The 20,419-nt window shown below is 39.0% G+C and overlaps 1 long non-coding RNA gene across 1 annotated transcript; it reads right to left on the reverse strand.

The window, feature by feature from the left end:
* Positions 1-1,018: 1,018 nt before the first annotated feature.
* Positions 1,019-13,102, reverse strand: LOC117283262. Its single transcript, XR_004514247.1, has 3 exons — positions 12,430-13,102; positions 6,902-6,975; positions 1,019-1,193 (listed from the first exon to the last, which is right to left on the reverse strand). It is a non-coding gene; the product is annotated as an uncharacterized LOC117283262 (long non-coding RNA).
* Positions 13,103-20,419: the final 7,317 nt, after the last annotated feature.

Here is a 20,419-nt window from a genome sequence, read left to right on the forward strand (position 1 = left end):
GGGAAGAGAAACTTTCAGCAAGCCGATCAACCGGGGGTGGGGTGGGGGTTCAATAACAGCCCAAACTGTTGAATTTGGTCTGGGTCCAAATTCAAACAGTAATAATGAACAGAAGGCATTGTGCACAGCAGAATCAGGACGTGGTGGCTGACTGGTGAAAATACATCACAACGACACAGTGTCTCCAGGGCCAGGCGCTAGCCCAAGCACTTTTGTGTAACTTCTTACTAGCTACAATAGCACAACTATCTACTTAACAAGCACAACAGCCAGGCCCAGCACGTGAAGTGACCCGCCCACGCCAGAAGTAAGACTACAAAAGGGAGACACAGCTAAACTGTCCTAAATCTTTTCTACCACCGTATGCATAACAAAACACAGAAGGCAGGCCCTCTTGTCACAAGCTCCTTCCAGTCATTTAAGAAAGTGCTACTCAAATTGGTACTTTTTCAAATTTCATAAATAACCCAATGTTTTCATTCAGAAAGACAATGTCTCAGATTTTATGGAAATTGCTAATTTAGGGCTGCACCATTTGAGACCCCTCCTAGAAATCCAGGAGCTATTCTCCTTTTCCTTTTTCTTATTTCCAATAAAACTTTCCTAACCTCAAAAAAAATCACTAATGTATCTAGCAGAATGTATTATTTAAAATGAGAGCTAAGAGCTATCATTTTTCAAGATGTTTATTTCTTTAACTATGCATTTATTAATTGAGACTTAAGTCATAACAGACAAGAAGCACCTTTCTTGGAAATCTTTTTCTTTTTTTCAAAAATTGGTATATGCTGAAACAGCAAAAAGCAGTTTCAATTCTTTGATATATATATAGATATATATCTATATATATATCTATATATATATAAAATCTCTGGCTAGCTATCCCCTTTTCTAAGCTATGAGGCTTCTCATAGCTTAGAAAAGGGGATGGCCGGGGATTTAGCTCAGTGGTTCTGCCATCTGCTTCGCAAGTGCAAAGGTCCTGAGTTCGATCCCCAGTACCAAAAAAAGCTGGGGGATGATAACCACAGTGAAAGATAGAAAGCTACCCTAGGATCATTAAGCCTTTAGCATTAGGTTTATGAAGAGACTTACGTAGATGGTGAGATCATTTCCCCAAAATATCTCCTGTAGAAGGAATACACTGTGATGCCAGAATGACCTGAATGAGTCTCAAACAGCCTGCTGATCAACTGGAGACAAACACAAAAGAACATGTATGGTATGATTCCATTACTATGAAACTAGGAAAGAAAAAAACCTATCTGTGGGGACAGAATGCAGATCAGGAGTTGCCCCGAACTGAAAGGCAAACAGAATGTTTTAGGGTTACAGAAATGTCCTGCTACTTGACAATGGTAGTAGTTACATGAGTGTAGACATTGCCTAATACAGTATACACTTAAAATGGGGAAATTTTACAGTATAGAAATTATACTTCCAAGTTTTATGTTTATTTATTATTGGTTTTTTGAGACAGGGTTTCGCTATGTAGTTCAGACTGGCCTTGAACTCACTATGTAGCCTACTAGACTGGCCTCAAACTTGTAATGACCCTCCTGCCTCAGCCTCTCAAGTGTTGGGATTACAGAGGGCGTACCGTGCCCAGCTTTTTATTTTTTAAGGTTCAACAAGTAAATAAATTCTACGTGCTCATCTTTAATTCATTCTCAAATGAAACTTTAGTATACCAGGACAATAGCTTAAAGGACAAAAATACCAGTGCAACAAAAAATAAATTTTAATTAAGATTTATTTTTTAACCCGATTCAAACTTTTCCCTACTCGAAACCTCCAGAAGTCCCTGACTTCTGACCACTTACCCCTTTGTCCCAGCTCTGCTTCCAGCTCAGTGGTCTCAGAATCAGCCTTCCCACACCCTCACCATAGCCCTCTCTCCACTCCTATGGACAGATGTCCCCTGCAACCGGCCAGAGAACCCTGATGTGTAGCACAAACTTGGCAGTGACTGCCACATATGAGGCTGCATGTGCCATCTTACATGGTAAATGTACTACTGCATTCAATCTTTAAAAATATAAGACTAAGCAAGTTTTACGAGTATTTCACTTACATTTATATAAAAACTAGAAGTTACCGAGTATCAATTTTAATCTACTTAATTACAGCACCTACTTCTTAAGATCAATTTGATCAAAACACTGTAGGCCGAGAGTGCTGGGTGATAGAGATTTACTTCAATAACATTTAAAGTTAAGAATACTTGATAGCATATTCATGCTAACATACTGATAGATGACTGTCACAGTAGGCTAGTTATAATCACCACAGTAATTGTTATAACCAAAAACATTCCAAGAATCACAGGGTATTAACATACTCTAAAATCTTCTTTGTTTAAATTTCCAAACAAGACTCTAAGCCACTATTCCCAGGCAAACGATGGGGTAAAAACTCAAACATGGTTCAGTTTACTGAAATAACAAATTGCACTAAGGAATCAGTGTGACTTCAGTAACAATAAACAGATGGACACATGGAACTAAAGTTTTATATACCATGTTTGAAAAAGACAGCAATCAAATTAGTTCAGAAATATTAAGTATTACTCTCTCCGAAAGCTTGCAGGTCGACTGAGTTATCCAACCTAAGAAAGTATCTGAAAATACAGAGTTAATTCCAGTAATGAACAAGTCTATTACTACATTCTTGTCCCTGACAGCCCGGACTCCACACTGCTTGGTACGAGTGACAGTCTAAAAGGCATCAGGTTATGTCACTGTCCAGTGCTTCCCAGCTATACTTATCATAAAATAGAAATGCTTTCCGACAGCCTCACATCCCTAGAAGCCTGGGTTTTGCTTCTTACACCAACTTCAACTTGTTCCAACATTCCTGACAGGGCTAAGCTCAGGCCCCTGGCTTGCCCTGTTTCTTGAACCAAGCTCATTCCCACCTCAAGACCTGTGTTTAATGTGTTCACTCTGCCTAGGATTCTCTTTCCTAGGGACTTCCTATACCTGGTTGCTGGCTGCAACCTGAATGCTGATTATATCACCTCCTCAGAGCACACGATCCAGAGAGCCTGCCCCTGCCCTCACCTCGACACTTGGCATCACAGGGTTGCTTCAGGTCTTTGGAACAGTCTGTGCTACTGAGCCTTGTGTTGCCTTACCGCCTCTGAGAGCGTGGAACTGCAGAGCCCTGCCTGCCTACTTTACCTCAGTCCCCACAGCACTCTGGGAGGCAATGTGTGCAGAAGGTGAAGGAATGGGTAAGACTTTCAGAGAGCTGAGAACATGGCAATGGGGGTGGCGTTCACAGGCTCAGGGTCAGGTTCACAGCACTGAGTAACTAAAGCTTCTTCCATTCCTAGTTTTAAAACAAGCTTTGAAGGCTAAATTGCCCTGCTGCTGGTTAGCAGCAATAGCATAGATTACTGTCCAGCATGTAGAGATCCTCAATTATTATTAGTAGTAATTTCAAACATTAATCTGAATGAGTTATACGAAGATCTTAGGGGGGGAAAAAACCTAAGTTTGACTCAGTAAATTAGTAATCAAGGCAGTTGTCATAAATTATCATGGTTGTGCTCAAATACTGCAGTTCCCCTCTGCTACGATGCACCTGAGGGGACTGCAGTGCTTCCCTGACGAGTTCTAAATTCACTGTGCCGAGGACTGTGGCTAATTAATACAAACCTGAGACAAAGCCTCCATTATTTTCAGTTCCTAAATGACTACAAGCAAAGTCCCATATTGATCCACCCTGGATGTGGAACAAAAACAAGAAATAAACTGCTACCCTGTTAAACACTGAGATTTGTGGAGATGCTTGTTAACTCAGCATTTTATAGCTTATCCTGACTAACAGAACAGTATAGCATAGTGACCAAGAACCCAGGCTGAGTTTGATTGATATCAAAGCTCTTTCATTTACTGCTGCAGTGACCAAGTGCAAGGTCTTGATATCTTTATCCACAAAAGTTAGTTACAATGACTGAATTGATAAGAGTAATTAATAGAAAATGCTTAGCACCTGCAAACTTGTCAGGCACGGAATAGATACCAAGTGGTAGGAAAGTCTAGTGAATCTACTCGAAGATACTATGAGCCTGTGTGCACTGTCACTAAATCAATCTAGGAATTCAGAAGAACATCTCAGAAATTAAATATAGATGACTCCTAACTTAGGATAGTTTGGCCCCACAGTTTTTTACTTTATAATAGATTTATCAGGATACAGCCCCACAGTAAACTGAGCAGGATCAGCGTGGACTTAAAGAGTACAGGATATCTAAGATCTGAAAATGGAGGGGAGAGAAAGCAGAGGCAGGAAGAAGAAACAGCGAGTGCTCCATCTCCGGCCAGCCAGGCAGGGGCTCACCAGGAAGGAATGTGGACTCCCAGGCAAAGCCAACTGGCTCTACACAGAAGTGACAGAGGTGTAGGAAGGGCTCGGAATAGTTACTTCAGGGGCTTTGTGGAGCCTCATAGCTGGGCTCCAAGGGAGCCTGGAGAGCCAGCCTCCCAGGAAGGACTTAGAACACATAGACACTTTCACGGTCCATGCTTACCATACTGGCAAGCATCACGCTTCACCATTTCTTCTAACATAATCGCTTGTGAGCAGTACGGTACGTCCACAGGCAGGACCCTTCAGGTCCTAACCTCAGGGTCAGGCATGTGTGGAAGAAATGATTTTGTGCTGCTGTCTTAGAGACCCTGCCCATTATGGGACAGGCATGACAGCTAAAATTTATCAAAGCAGTGCCAACCAGGTTCTAGAGAGACTACTCCAATCATAAAATAATGGGATTTTAATTATAAATCAATCTTTTCAAGTTCAAAAATCTTCATTACCTAAAGTTTTTGATGGATTTATGCTGAAAATGAGAAGATAAACATAAGTGTAAGCATAAACTATCCTGAGTATTCTGAATTTTTAAAAATTACTGAGACAGGGCCGGGGATTTAGCTCAGTGGTTCAGCTGCCAGACTCGCAAGCACAAGGACCCAACTTCAATCCCCAGTACCAAAAAAACCAAACAAACAAACAAAAATTACATTGAAAATTACTGATAGATTTTTTTTAATGCTATGACCTAATTAGGTCCCAAGAGCCTGCAAATAAATTATTGCAATATTGAAGAATAACTAAAAATGCTGAAAATTTTAGTCACAAAAAGTGGACAACTTTTATAAGCCAAACAAAACTTTCAATAGTACCAGACCATGCAAATTACACCCAAATCAGAAATGTGCTAACCATTACACACATAAGAGGATACTTTTCCCCTGAAATTTGGCATTTGGCATCAAAGGCAGCCCTCTATAGATCTGATATTAAAACTTGTCAAAAGCAAAATGAAATTGCAAAAGAGCCAAGAAGAGAAATGGATATTGCTACAACTCTTTCCAATAGCACGCAAGCTTAAACACAAATTCACTGATAAAAATGGACCATTAAAGCAAAACTGTTAGGCATTAAAAAAAAATCCAAACACAATAAAAATGTGACTAGGGCATAAGGATTAAGGCATGATTAAGCTTAAGGTTAAAGTATAGGCACTTCAAATAAAGGATCAATCAACAACAAGGATGCTACAGGGACAAAGTCAATGTTTAGATTCCATTTTGGAAATATTCGCCATCATTCTTAACCAGAATCAAGATTCCTCTAACAGTGGCCCCCATGAAGCAGAAAAACAAGGCGATCAGGTTCACATTTGAGAGCCAATCTTAAAACAGGAAAGTAAATGAAATCTATGACATACATTCATACAACTTTGACAGATGATGACTGAAAAAAATCTACTCTTCTTTTTCCCTCCCCCTTCACCATTTCAAAAATACTTTGCCATCAAAGCATGTCAGTAAAACTCCAAGTTTTAAAATAATAGAAACCATGTGTCCCATGTGTTCGCCAGATTGTTTTTTATGATGTATAGTCCTTTGTATTAAAATAAACATTTCTGATAAAGTAATGGAAAGAAATCAAAAGAATCCTTTCCAAGAATTTTATATCCCTCAATACAAAACAGGATTGGATTTATTAAACTCTGCCATCTAATGGAATGACCTGAGATCTCTATTTAGAAGCACCTGTAAATGATTTTTTTAAAAAAGGCATTTAATGTTTCAGGAGATAGGGATACAAAATATTTCCAAGTCTAAATGTTTTAAGCTAAGGATGAAAATATATTACAAACTTCACACTTTCAGGTTTAGTTCTTCCTATATTAAGAAGAATGTGTTTATGAAGATTTTTTAAACAGAGTGTTTCTGATGCCTATAAATTTCTATAACTACAAGTGAAATGATATTGAGAAAATAAGAATGCTGTTCTGGAATAAATGAAATCCATGCAACTGATTCTACTGATCAGAATGCTCTCAAGGTCACAGAAATATCCCTGGCGGAACAGTTTAATCTCCAGGTAATCCCACACCCATCCGTAAAGAGAAATACACTTTACACTTTAATATCTGCCCACTTTATTCTGTGAAAAGGGTTTTCAACGACAAAATTCTTAAAGTTTGGGTTGACTGGTTGTAGTTTCTAAAAAGAGCTTTCAATCTTTCCTTCTGAATTAATGGGAAATTATAAAATAAGAAATGTTACAAATGGAACCTGAATAAGCTTCAAAACAAAGACCAAAACCTCACACAAGTGTGGCAGGGAAGAGGAAAAAAAGAGAGTCTGAAGGAAAGTTCCTAAGAATGAACCCTCCACTCAAGGACCCACAGAAGGCCAACCCACGACAAAGCAATGCACATTCCACTCCATAAACAAACACACTGTGAAAGCAGCGAATGAATGGTGTTAAGAGACGAAAATGACAATCTACACAGCATGAATGTGTATGTCACTGTCTTTAAAATCAAGAGTGGTCTAACATCTAGGTTATGCATTTGTATAAATTTTTATTTTAAACTCACCTGATTCATTTTCAATTCCTGTTGTGTTCTGTAAAGATACACACAACAAAGAAACTTCTTTGATTACATGAACCCTAAAAAGAAAAACAGACAATTGTAATATGTACCTGCCTACAAATTTACAGTGATTTAAAACCACACACAGAACTGCAGAGTTTGCACAAGGGCTGTTCACACAGCAACTCCATGCCAGGTCGACTTCAATCTATGTTGATGGCCTTCTTCTCAAATTTATTATCCATAGGAGTCTAGGAGATTTCTTACTAACCCTTACTAGAGCTCCACTGTACTGTACAATCGAAAGCAGACTCGTTAGAATGACATCAAATCTCTGCTCTGGAATTGCATCACTCCTAAAAGTAAATTAGCTTTGTTACCAGTGAGAAACACAAAGCACTGAGTAAGTCATTATGCAAAGCAGGCGCCCTTCTTTTGCTGGTATCAATGTATTGTGTGTAAACACAATTAGAGTCCATTACATTACTGTTTTTCAAGTTCCTGAAGTAGAAATGTGGATTTACTAACACTGGAGATGCTAAATTGTCTTTGAGGAAAAGAACAAAAAGTGTGAAATAAAATGCAAATAAAGTTTGGAAAAAGCTATAATAATTCCTTTAAAATTCTGTGTTCAATGTATTATTAGCATATGAGAATAATAAAATATTTTCTTGTAAACACATATAACGGTTATGTACCACATTTCAGTTAGCAATGGACTATATACATGACAGTGGTTCCTATGATTATTTGGCCTTGTGACCTTAGCAATATTGTGTTGGTACATTTATGATGTTCACACGGTGACAAAACCACCTGATGATGCCTTTCTCAGGATACACACAGTCATTCAGCGATGCAGGGCTGTGTTCATTTTCTAAACAATAATCTATGCAGATGGTCCCTTCTGCAGCGCATGTCTCAGGAGCCATTTGATGTCATTTGTAATATGTGGAAATCAGGCCACTTTAGGTACAATTCGCACTGTCACGTTCCAAATGCTTTCACTATATGGACACATACAAGCACCTTTAAGTGTATTTCTACCTCTTCCAGGATTTATTTAGAATAACTTCTCTTTCCTTCCTGGCCCACAAAATTCTGCTTGCACTGTAAGTTTGTTCTAACTGTTAATAACCCAATTTGTAAGATAATGGCATTCTTCTCACTGGAAGAATATATTGCCTGTCCGCTGTCACAAAGAATATTGTTTTGCAGTTTACATTTTACCCCAGTTTTGTGAAGAATGTTGACTTTTTCTCTTTCCTCCAGCTGTCAGTCACACTCACCTGATCACTTTTAACAGGCAAAGGCACTACATTTCAACTATGGTCTGGTCATCTGAACTATTTTCTTTTTAATTTGTAACAGGCACAAGGAATGTATTCCATAAAAATGCATCTTGTTAAGATAGAGCACTATCCGAACCAATTTATATGCCTAGTAATTAAATACTCAGTAAATAAAACATCCATAGACGAAGGGTGACCCACGGATGTCTCTTCTTTTAAAGTGCAACAATAAGCATCTTTCTCACAGATATTTAACATATCCCTCCGTAATATACACATCACATATTGAATATAATCTATCCACTGTATGAGATTTGAGACTGTTATGTTAAAAACGTACATTTGGGTGTAAAACTGTGATGAGGTCCATGGCCTCCAAAACATGCATCCCTAACCCCACCAACCACAAATGCCCACTGCCTACCACCAGTCCACTGCGACAGCTCACATCTCAGCTGAATGAGGTGTTAGGCCAAAAGCCCATAATTCCGGTTTCTATCAATTCTTAATTAATTTCACTCGTTTGGTTTGGTTTGGTTTAGGGTTTTTTGTTTGCTGTATTCTCAAGCTTTACTGAGATTCTCTAACACTCACTATATTCACAGAGTTCTGCAACCACCACCACAATCAATTTTAGGACATTTTCTTCAGCATGAAATCTGCTTTCTATCCTTACAGATTAGATTATGTCCAATTCTGAACATTTCATATTGTCAACGGACAAATGACAACTATTTGTTTTAAGGATCTTAACTGGCTACATTTTTTATTCTAGAATGGGGCAACACTTCATTTCATAAGACACAGTAAGTGTTCCCTCTCCTGTCTACCCTGAGTCCTTACTATACCATATGCTGCTCTGGAGCAGCAGACTGAGGGAAAGATCCCTGCCCTCTAGGGCATGGGACCTGCAAGGCACAAATACACAAAACACAAAACATTTAGTACTTCAGTTAAGAATGTGATTCAGAAAAAAAATAGGAAGAGGAAGAGAGAGATTATAATCTCTGCATCTAGGTCTACACCCGCCAAATCAGTAATGTGGTGACAGGACTGAGGAGCTATCTCATAAAAGACGCAGAAAAATGTACAATGGATAGATATACCAGTAAGAAGACCTGAAAGCCTGAAAAGTTTAGGGAGGAGCCCTGAGGGAAAGCAGAAGTATGAGGGGGCTGAGGGTCAAGGATGCTATGGGGCAGCTATGCAGAGGTGGGGACAACATGCAGGCGGTGAAGTCACAGCAAAAGCCCAGTGGAGATGACAAGCGACACAGAGGGGCAGAAGAAACGGACAGGCCGGGAGAGGTGGGGGCAGGGGACTGGACAGGAAGAGAGGGGGAACACGGAATGGGGAAGAGGCGGGAAGGGGAGGGAAAGGAGAAGAGGAAAGGGAATAGGGAGGGGCATCGAGAGGGGAGGGGCAAAAGAAAAGTAAAAAGAAACAAACAAAAAAATAGAGCCCAGGAATTCAGCTGCTGAATTAGGGGTGAGATATGAAAAAGAAAGTCAAGGGTGGCCCTGAGGGCTTTGTCCTAAGGGTCTGGGAGGTTGGAGCAGCTGCCTTTCCATCTGCTTTTCATTTGTTTTTCCTTTTTTATTTAACAATTTTTCCTTTCCCTTTCTCACCCTTTTCAGTTGCTAGCTCATAGGCCCAATTCAAACAACTGACCTATCCTGATATCTGATGTTGGGCAGCTAAAACAATACAGTACTTAAAACACTGTATTCTTTATTACCTGAATAAAGGACAGCTTTTTCTAAATTAAAGAAGGTATGATATAAATCGGATTCTACATGATTCCCTCCTGGCACGTAATATGGTCAAATGATATATCTAAAATATTTTACAACACAAAAAACACTGCAAGTTGAACACTGACTTTGGAGCTGAGAATTTCTGAAATTCAGGAATCATCTGACTAGCTGAAATACGATAAGAAATTATGTGTTTTAAAGCAACTCCAGCTCCAGGAACACTGCTTTGGAGTAACTTCCTTAAGATTTCTCTAGCCCTGCTCAAAACCTCTTGGGACTATCCCAACAAACGTATACAATGTTCATGTTCAGCACAGTGTTCAACAGTGCCACTTTTAGATACCACTTACCTAATGCCAGATCAGTTAAAAATTTGATTAATGACTACCCTGAGGTCAAAGGTTTCTCAAATGTGTGAAATTTAATGATCAGTCCTATTAATGAAGAGGCTACAAATCTTCCCAGACATACTAATGAAACCTTAACCATCCTACTAAAAATATTTTCAAGCTAAAGAATAAAGGGCCTTTTTCTTTCTAATTTTAGACAATGAAAAACTTTTAAAAGTCCAGTACTTTTCAGACCATGGCTTGTGCCTTAGTTTATCTTCTGGATTTCCAGGCCTGGCTAAACAATATTGAGTATTTCTATAAGAATTCCTGAACATGTCTTTGTATCCCTCCTGTTCGACCTTGTTGATACGGATTAATACTTGGAGAAGCTGAAAATGTATACCAAATAGATATACCTATAAGCTTAGAGCCTAAGAACCTTTATCACCAACATAGTTTACTAATAGCATGCTCTCTTAAAGAAATAAGACTTCGGTTACTATTGTATATATCTATGATTTTTAAAAATTTTATTAGTACATGTTTGCAAGACATGTAGTTTACAACCATCTTGGGGAGTGGTTACATGTACATACAATAGCTTCTTTTTTTTTTATCCTTCCCTTTCCTCCTCCATATTATCTTGACAATTTTAATAAATGCATATACTTAACTTTGCAAGCTACTGCTTTCAAATACTTGAACAAACCATCCTTAATCAATATTTAACTTACCATCTTTAAGACAATTTGAGTATAAATTATCGAAACAAAACAGTAACAAGAAAGAATTAGGGTCTTTATTCAAATACTGGTCCTTTAAAATCTCAAGATTAGCTGGACAACTGTTAAGCTGTCGTCATCTGATGTGGAGGTATACAGACAAAAAAATCTATAGATAAATGGGACATCTCTGTCCATGGGTCCAATTAGCCCCAGTCCTATCTCCCTCAACAATACCCTGAAATAAAGCAGATTAATCTAAAGACAGATTCGAGCTAGCACTAAAGAAACACAAACAACACTGGTGAAACTGTCTTCACCCATCTTTGCAGATTTGTTAATTCTACAAAGCTATATGAAGGGCAAAAAAAAAAAAGTAACAGAATCTTTAAGATTACTTTAGGTCTAGAAGAAAGAAGAAGCATTAGGAAAAAACTTAGTATTTGATTTAATTTACACTGTCATCAGTAAGTCACTGATTTCACAATTATTCTTCAGGATCACTTTATATCTTATTTGGAAAATTCTGCAACTAGCTTTGCGATATAGTCACTTAAAGGTCACTAATACTAATTTCTTGTAATTATTTGCTTAAATTACAAAAAAACCCACATTTTAACATCAAGAATCAGAAAACGCTAACTATGTAAGAATTAAGAAGCTTATAGGCAAAGAGTAACACCAAAATAACAAAACTAGTATGGTTATATTGAATTTAAAAGATCCAAAATGTTATAAAAACAGGGACTAAGTGTAAGAAAAAGGTTTTAATATGCCATTTTGTGAAAGATGACTCAGAAAGTTGATGGTCACAATAAGAAATTATTCTAAAACTGATCACTACATAAAGTAGTTTTCACAGCAAATAGAGAGATGATTAATTAAGCTTTTAGCAGGTTTTTAGTATCTGACACTGATTTTTAACTCACTCAAAGATTTTTGGAGTTGCAAATCTTTCATAAAAATAAAAATATCTGAACATGACAACTTCTTAAAAAGTTTTTAATTAACTTACAATACTATTAAGTACTCACTGTCACAGAAAATTATTGATTATATTTCTTACCTTCAAATTCTATATATCAACATGGAAGCATGTAGTATTCACTTGTTAGATTAAGCGAAGGCAAATACTGAATCTGCCTAGGAATTTGTTAAGTGCAAAATAGTAATTTCACAAGAGTAATCATCCAGTTTTACATTAAAAAAATTTAGCCCCAACTTTCCTTTGAAAATGCAGGCTATAAATCAAATTAAATCAACTGAAGTGAGAAGTCAGACCTAAGATGTTTACCATTTTAAGAATAAGAGACTGTGTGCCTGAGGGGAAGGGGAGAAAGAGAAGACACACATTTCAGGGACTCAGCAAAGAATGGGCAGATGCTGGACCAGAGAGAGGAGTCTGCTTCAAAAGGCTGGTGTTCTCACCCTTGGAGGGAGGTCCTTCCAGGGCCAAAGACAGGCGATCACAGAGGGGAGCTGCTGCGCCTGCAAAAGTATGAACAGACACAAGAAAGAGGATGCTCACAAGTGAACCCATAGCTTCTCTAACCTCTGTAACTCAGTTCCCGTAGTGCGGCCTAGAACACCAAGACAGCTAACCATCCAGGGTCTGATTCCCCAAGGCACAGAGCAGGGTGTTTGCTGACACAAACCCGAAGGAAGAAGTAGGTAGACTCCAGGTGGGAGAATCTGACACTGACATCACAATTTCCCTGCAATGGGTGAGAAAAACTGCTATTCTCAAAGGTTTTAGAGCCAGAGCCAGAGCAATTGAGAACGGGGGACTGATTAGAGCTCTGTTTAAAATGTGTAAGTTACAGAGCTCTGAGGTCAACAGTCCTCCGGCTCCAATGGGCCTTGAGCAATTAAACACCATATTAAAATGTCAAACAAAAGACCAGCCAGTATAGTAGGGAAGTACTGTAAATCCACATTTAGACTGTGGTACCCAAGAGTGTTTTCCCTACCACAGTATCTCTTCTTTTATTTGGAGGGGTGTGGGGAGGGATTAAAGGAAATTTTTGCAAAATATACTGCTCCCAGGATAGGAATTAGCTCAAACGGAGAGCACTTGCCTAAAAGGAATGAGGCCCTAGGATTTGATCCCCAGAATCACAAAAATAAAAACATAAAAAAAACCCTGCTCCTAGCATCCACTAATAAAGAGCTAAATTTAGAAATGAATGGCAAGTGTTATTTACTTAATTATTGCTACAGACAACTACTAATATATGCTCTCCCTCATTTTTTGATTAAATTTACACACTTATGTTATATTGCACTGAATATGGAATTTATTACATCATAATAAATGATGTAATATTTTGCTTAGGGTTTCTAAAATCTGCTTCTCCAGTCAAAAATATCTACTTTCTCTAAAGAAATTAAAAGATCTTCCTGCTCACTCTAACACTAGGCTATTCCTGGCAAGAAGAACAAAACAGTCATATTCAGTTTTCCTAGATGAGATAACTCCCTCCCATCAAAACACCCTTCTATTAAACAGTTAATTTCCGTTCCTTACTTTCAGGACTAATTGCCAAGAAACAGATACAGAAATCAATGCGAAAAGGTGGGGGCAGGCTCCTGTGTAGCTCATTATGGTCTCTGAGAACAGCCCTGCAGTCTCAAGGTTATTACAACTCCTCCAACTCCCACAAAAAGTACAGTGTGACCATCTAAGGACTGTATATTCTGCAAAAGTATAAAAACAAGTAAGTTTCAATAAGAAGATACTTTTCTGACACTTTCTATATGCAAGATGTATGAAAACCTTAATTATTATAAAAGAAAACAAGTCCATTATTTATTGATACTCAAATGTCAAGCTTCAAACAAAACTTCTAAAGCGAGGTCCATCCACAATTGCCACCCCAAAATGAAAGGTTAGCTGACTCCTTTTGAGTTACTGGTTTTTCAACCAAGTTGTCAATGCTGATACAATTTTTGTGATTAAAATTTGAAAACTAAGAAATTTAGGAAGCCTGAAAAAAACGAGATTTTTTTCAGAGAAGTGTGAAAGCTACAGCAACACAGGTGTTTGGTCCTGCAGCCAAGCAACTTTTCTCTTTAAGACTCTGATCATCCTAGGGGCTGGACCCGCCCTTCGGGGTTTTCCTACACAGTATGGAACACAAAAGACTCACTTCCCATAGAAACTGCACCTCAGTGACAGGGAGCTCTCCTGAGATCGCAGGGAAACAGGTGGAAGTAAAATCTGGAACTTATGACACTACTTAAAAACTATTTCATTAGGGTGGCAGGCACACAAAACAACAAGATTTTTCCAAAGATTTTTTTTTAGGTTTGTTTGGTTTGGTTTGGTTTGGCAGGGAATATACCTTTCAGTAATCTGAGGTTTGAGTTTTATTTGCTACATTTGTAACTATTTTTGTTCTCAAGAGCTTTTAAAAACAATAGTAATACCCTTACAGTTTCAGATGCCCTTGGACAAAAATGAGTTATTATTTTTAAAGGAAAATATATTTGTTAAAAGTAAATTATTTGGAGTTCTTGTTCCAGGTGAAAATAAATGCCTTACCACTTATAAAGAAAAGAAAAATAATGAAGGTGGGCAGAGAGGGACGTGCTTATAGTCCCAGCTACTAAGGAGGCTGAAGCTAGAGAATAGCAAGCTCAAGGCCAGCCTGGGTGACCTGGGAGATCTCGTCTCTCAAAATAAAAAGAGCTGGAGAAGAGCTGGGTGTAGTGGTATGTAGCACTCTGAGAGGGTAAGGCAGGAGGATCCAAGTTTGAGTTCAACTCAAGCAACTTAATGAGATTCTGTCTCAAAGTAAAATTTTAAAAATAAACAAAACAAAAAGAGCTGGGGATGTAATTTAGTGTGAAGGCCCTGGGCTCAATCCCAGTTCTGATAGATAGATAGACAGACAGACAGACAGATAGATAGAGATAGAGACAGAGGACGGGTGGGTGAATGGATGGATAGATAATGGATGGGTGGGTGAGCGGGGGAAGATGCAAATGAATGGATGGGTTGATAGATAAACGGAGGGGAGGGCCGGTAGATGGATGGATGGATAGATGATATAGATAGAAAGGAAGTACCATAAGCAAAACAAAGTGTAACATTTAAGGATGATCAGCTGCAAGTCAATAGCCAAAAAGATGGGGCCAGGCAGGCTAGCTAGAAATCAAAGCTAGTAAGCAGTTAGGGTTTGGACCACAGATGCTGGCTCGAAGGAGAGAAAAAATGATCCATGCCACAGAAGACGACTGGGCAGAATGTGTTAGCTAAGTGAACAGGAGATAAAGAGATGGTGAGGATAGGTACAAATGGGGGACATGACTGAGGGGAAGAGTGGATTTGAATCTTTCTTAAAAAGCAGTCCGGGGCAGGGATGGGAATTAAGGGAAAGTAGTAAGCTCTGTTCTGGAGACTCTGAGGAGAAGCCAGATATCCCTATAGGAAGCTACATCTGTCAAATGGAAAACCAGTCCCACATAAACCAATGTCAAGGTTAGGGATGGAAAAACAGAAGTCTTTAGTTCCAAGGGAACTAGAAAAGAAACTGCCACAAGAAAAATATACAGAGAGAATAGAAGATGCAAGATTTCACTTTGTGGAATGCACAGAAGGGCAGTCACTCCTTTCACTATGTTCAGTAGGGAACACAGTAGGTCAAAGTGTGTAAGAACACAAGAGATAACCTGGAAGGGTTTCCTCTACAATAACTCTGCCATGCTAGGAAAAATACCGAAAGTAAATATTATTGTTTTTCAAAAACTTCAAGTGTCTCAAGTAGCCTACAGATTCTTCACCTATTCAACAACAACAACAACAAAAAAAATCCCAGTGAAAGAGAAGTAACAGTTGTCCCCAATTTGCAAATAGACAGTGGTGCCGGCACGATGCAGCCAAGTTAGGAGGATCAAGAGCTCAAGGACAGGTTAGGCAACCTAGTGAGAACATGTCTCAAATTAAATTAAAAAATAGCTCAGGATGTAAGAGATGAGTAAAATCCTCAGTACCAAAAAAAAAAAAAGAAAAAGGAAAAAGGAAGAAGAGAGGGGACAAGTGACCTATCTACCCAATACTGCTCCACCATTCTGTACCTGAGCTGGGCTCCATTAAATGACTGCAGGTTGCACTCATCACTAAACTGACAAAGTGACTGCTCCACATCTTCTAACGCGATGGGTGAGAGAGCTTTACCACTAAGAGTCGACATTTCTCCACAAGCACTCCTTCTGAAAACTCCTACTTGCCGTTATATACTAAAACTAGGACTTGTAGCATCATGGCAAAATTGCTAAAATAAGCCTCACGGTGAGAAATTCTCTGTCATTTTTTACAATGATACTCCAAAATATGCTCATGTATATTGTCTTAATAAAGGTTAGGAAATGTACAGGATTCACACTGAAGCATGCATGTATGGATTTGGTGACTCATAATTCTTTTCACATTTGGATGGCATCATTTAAACTATGCGAAAGTGCCTCAGACTTTTCCTACCAGAGAAAAACTACATATGAGGACACATGAAGTGTGTGGGTTTTTTACCAGTCTCCACACTGGCTGCCCCTGTGATCAAACTAACAGTTGCCTTTAGCTTTACGCATTTCAGACAAGCTGCACCAAGAAGTTAATTCAGCTCTTTCAAAGCAAAACATACAATTTATTGCAAGAGCTATAAAATGTTCTTTTCACCAAAATGGCTGAAAGTATTTAAGTATTCAGCAAAACCTTCTTTACTGTATGTTTCAAAGGACTAGTAAATGGAAACACAGTATAGATATGACATGAACCAAGACTCTAAGAATAATTACACAGTACTAAAAACAATTATAAGCATATCCACTCCAAATGAACCAGGTTTGCTACACACAAAACTCTAATTCATCCTTCAAGGAGGTGAGGTGGGTAATGAAAGACATTCTCTTTAAGAAAGAACATTTACATGACACATGCATTCATTCCAGTCAAACTGTGCAGATACTGTGTAATTCAGAAAACCACCCAATTACCAAATGTGGCCCCAACAACAGATCTCTTTTGATATGTTTGATTTATCAGAGCATTCTGACTAAATAGTACTTCTTCCACAACAAAATTCAATCTATACCACCTATACTCAGAAAAATTGTAAAGATTTAGCAACATATTCTCCCCAGAGAAAGGTGCACTAATGACACATTTTCCATGAAGATCAGCTAGCTATCTTCAAATTATATTGTATCAAGTTAGTTATGTAAGCACTTCAAAAGTAAATCTTCTTGGGCCAGGGATTTATCTCAGTGGTTCCACCACTGGCTTCACAAGTGCAAGGACCCAAGTTCGATCCCTGGTACACGCCTCCCCCAAAAAAAGTCACTCTTCTTTCCTTAAGACAAATTCATAATTTCTGGGCATAACCCCAAACTGGTTGTTAAAAAAAGAAAAGACTTTAGAAAAACTATAGTCTGGCATTTATCATCAATCTTCAGAGACTACTTCACCAATTCTCATTTTCTAGGAGGAAAGACAGTTATTTCTGTGCTCCTCAGCATAATGGACCACATGCTTAAATTATTCACCATGCATCAACTCTATGCAAATTCATTTAAATTTCACAATAATCTAATCTGCATACTGGGAATGCTGATCCCGTGTCATGAAAACTCCTTCCTAATCTCCAAAATACTTCATACTACTTTAGCTCTTGCCACAGAAGGATGCCAATACAAAAACACCTAAAAAGGACCATGCAGTGAAGTCACACACAAAAAAAGCTGGAAGAAATTTGGACAAAACAAAAAGTCCATTCCCTGGCTTTAAGGTATAAACCAAAACATCAGTTCTTTGAAAAATGATAAACTGCTTCAATGAGTCAACCATTCTGTCAAATGAGTCTTGTGATAAAACAGTTGAGAATTATGCAATACTGTCCCCCACCAAGGGGCCAGTTGGCAGTGTCAGGGTCTTCACTGCTTGTGACAGCTGTGAGGAGGTATCACTGGTGTCTCACCTGTGGGGAACCTGCTAAACATTCTACGGTATACTAGAGTCCTCCACACAAGGAGTCTTTCTGCCTGCTTGCCGACAGTGCAGGGGTTCAGAAGCTCTGATTTAATGGAACCTAGGCTTTGCTTTCAGCGCTACTTTTACTTCTCTAACCAGAAACTCTTACAAAGGGGAGGGCAGGCCCCTAGCCAAATGTTGCAGTGGGTGACAGCATGGCTGATGAGCAGTGTACAAAGTGGGAGGCACTGGACACCCACTAGCAGGAGCGGTCATGACTGTCACACAGCCTAACGTTCCCACAGGTGGGAATTCGCTGTGGCAACTCAGCCCTGCGCGTTTAACAATTTTGCCCCAACTGTCCACCTACTCCTTTTCTACTCCCCACTATGTATTTTTCATGGGGAAGCCCACACTCAGCTTTTGGGGTTTTTTTTTAACCCCTGCACCAGTATTAACATAAAAACCTAGTCAGAAGACATGAAGATAGCAAATAACTTAAGATGCTTTCCATCCTGGAAACTATGATTTATTTAACAAGACCTAAAATCAGATCTGGGACTTAAAAAGAGATCCACGGTTTAGAAAAACAGGTCCATGAATAATTAAACATCTAAAGTAAAATAATCATCAAAAGAATATGTGCAGATCTATGTAAAAAACTGCACAGATCCGGCTGCGAAGACAAAACAAGAAGATGAAACTGTTTTACTTTTTAAAATTGTATTTGCAAAAAAAAAAAAAAAAATGCCAGGCTAAAAAGCAGAATCTACAATTTTCATGTAATTTACAGCACTTTAACTTTCACAATAGAAAAAGCTTTCAAACAAATCAAATGGAACTCTCAGGTTTTTGGGAACCTTACAGATCAATATGGAATTGATTTATATATTATAGCCCACCCGCATATTAGTCAATACACCTCACATGGAAGAACATGGTTCGGATACATGTTCACAAAACATAAGGGAAGACATTTACAGTCAATATAAGCAGTATCAAATCCTGTATAAAATATACATACACAGAAGAGAGACTGGAAGAAAAAAGATCTGCCATCATGTGAAGTTATCTCAAGGGGGAGAAGGTTATGTCAATATCTATCCCCTCTTTAAGATTTTCTCTGCTGTCCTACCCTTGTTCTGAACTCACAGAACTAATACCTTGTTGCAAATTTAAACACTATTATTTCAAGAACTGTCTACAAAATAAGAAAAAAAAATCTAAATGCAACAACCCTTAACTGAGCACTGCCATTAAGTTCCTGGCACCAGGGCTCTGAGTCCTTTAAATGGATGAGATTATTTAAATCTAACCGGAAAAGTTGTGTCTGGTGAACAGAGCCCCAGAACAGCAGCAAACGCAAAGGGAGTGTGTCCTCCCACTACGAATTCCCATCTTCTTTTCCACAGCCTGAAAGGAGGGAGTTGAATAAGATGATCGTTAAAGATCTTCTCAAGGCTAAACTAAGATCCTACATGGAAAAGAATCCTGCCTACGGAAGTGTTTTTAAGAAAGCTGCAAGAGTGACCAAGCTGTGTGCCATTTCAAAAACAGAGCTCTACTTTAAAAAAAAAAAAAAAATTTTTTTAAATTTTTAAAACCATGATTATGTCTCTCAGTCCCTGCTCTTTACCATCTGTACACACATTTTCCTTTATGTTAAGAAAGGGAGCCCCACATTTAATACATACATGGACACAAACAAGGGAGATGAAGTCTGTGCTAGCTGGGTGAAATAATCGTTGGACGGTTCTGCTTGTTGTTAAACGTTGCAGTCATTTTTTTAAAACACGAAACCTGGCATAATCAAAAACTTTAAGATACATTTTAGTCATGCTGTGGTGACAATAACTGTGCTAGGGACAATAACTTCGGTGTCTGATTCACAGGGCTCTAAGGACAAGTTATTAGAATTCAACAAAAGGCGGCCCACGATCAAAGGTATACCCACAACCTCGGGGTAACCCTAAGTGCAAGTGAGGGGCCGGCAGGACTCATCTCCATAGGGGAAATAGGCTGCTGTGTGCGTCAGGGAACCCCGATTCCCGGTTAGGCTCAAGGCCTGACCCGAGGTCACAAGGTGAGGGGTCCGGGCTCACGTTTGGGCGGAGGTCAGGAGGACTCAAGGGCTGGGGAGGAGCCCGGACCCGGCTACTTCGTGTCTCACCAGGCACCAGCAGAAACAGGTTCACGGACAGCGTCGGTAACACGATCCGCTGCAGACAAGTGCGCGTCTGTACACACACACTCTCACACACGCGCGCGCGCCCCGTTGGTTCTAAGGAAACATCGAGAGAGACGATCTTGCAGCCTTCTACCTCACAAAACTATTTAGGAAACAAAGGCTCAAGACACAAAACAAATTAAGAATACAAATGCTCGAGACACGCTCGGTGGGAACACAAAAGGGAGAGAGAGCGCGGCACTTTGACTATTGGGGCGGCCGAG

Source organism: Fukomys damarensis, unplaced genomic scaffold (genome assembly GCF_012274545.1).
Source record: "Fukomys damarensis isolate Sample0158 unplaced genomic scaffold, DMR_v1.0_HiC HiC_scaffold_24, whole genome shotgun sequence".
Classification (NCBI taxonomy): domain Eukaryota; kingdom Metazoa; phylum Chordata; class Mammalia; order Rodentia; family Bathyergidae; genus Fukomys; species Fukomys damarensis.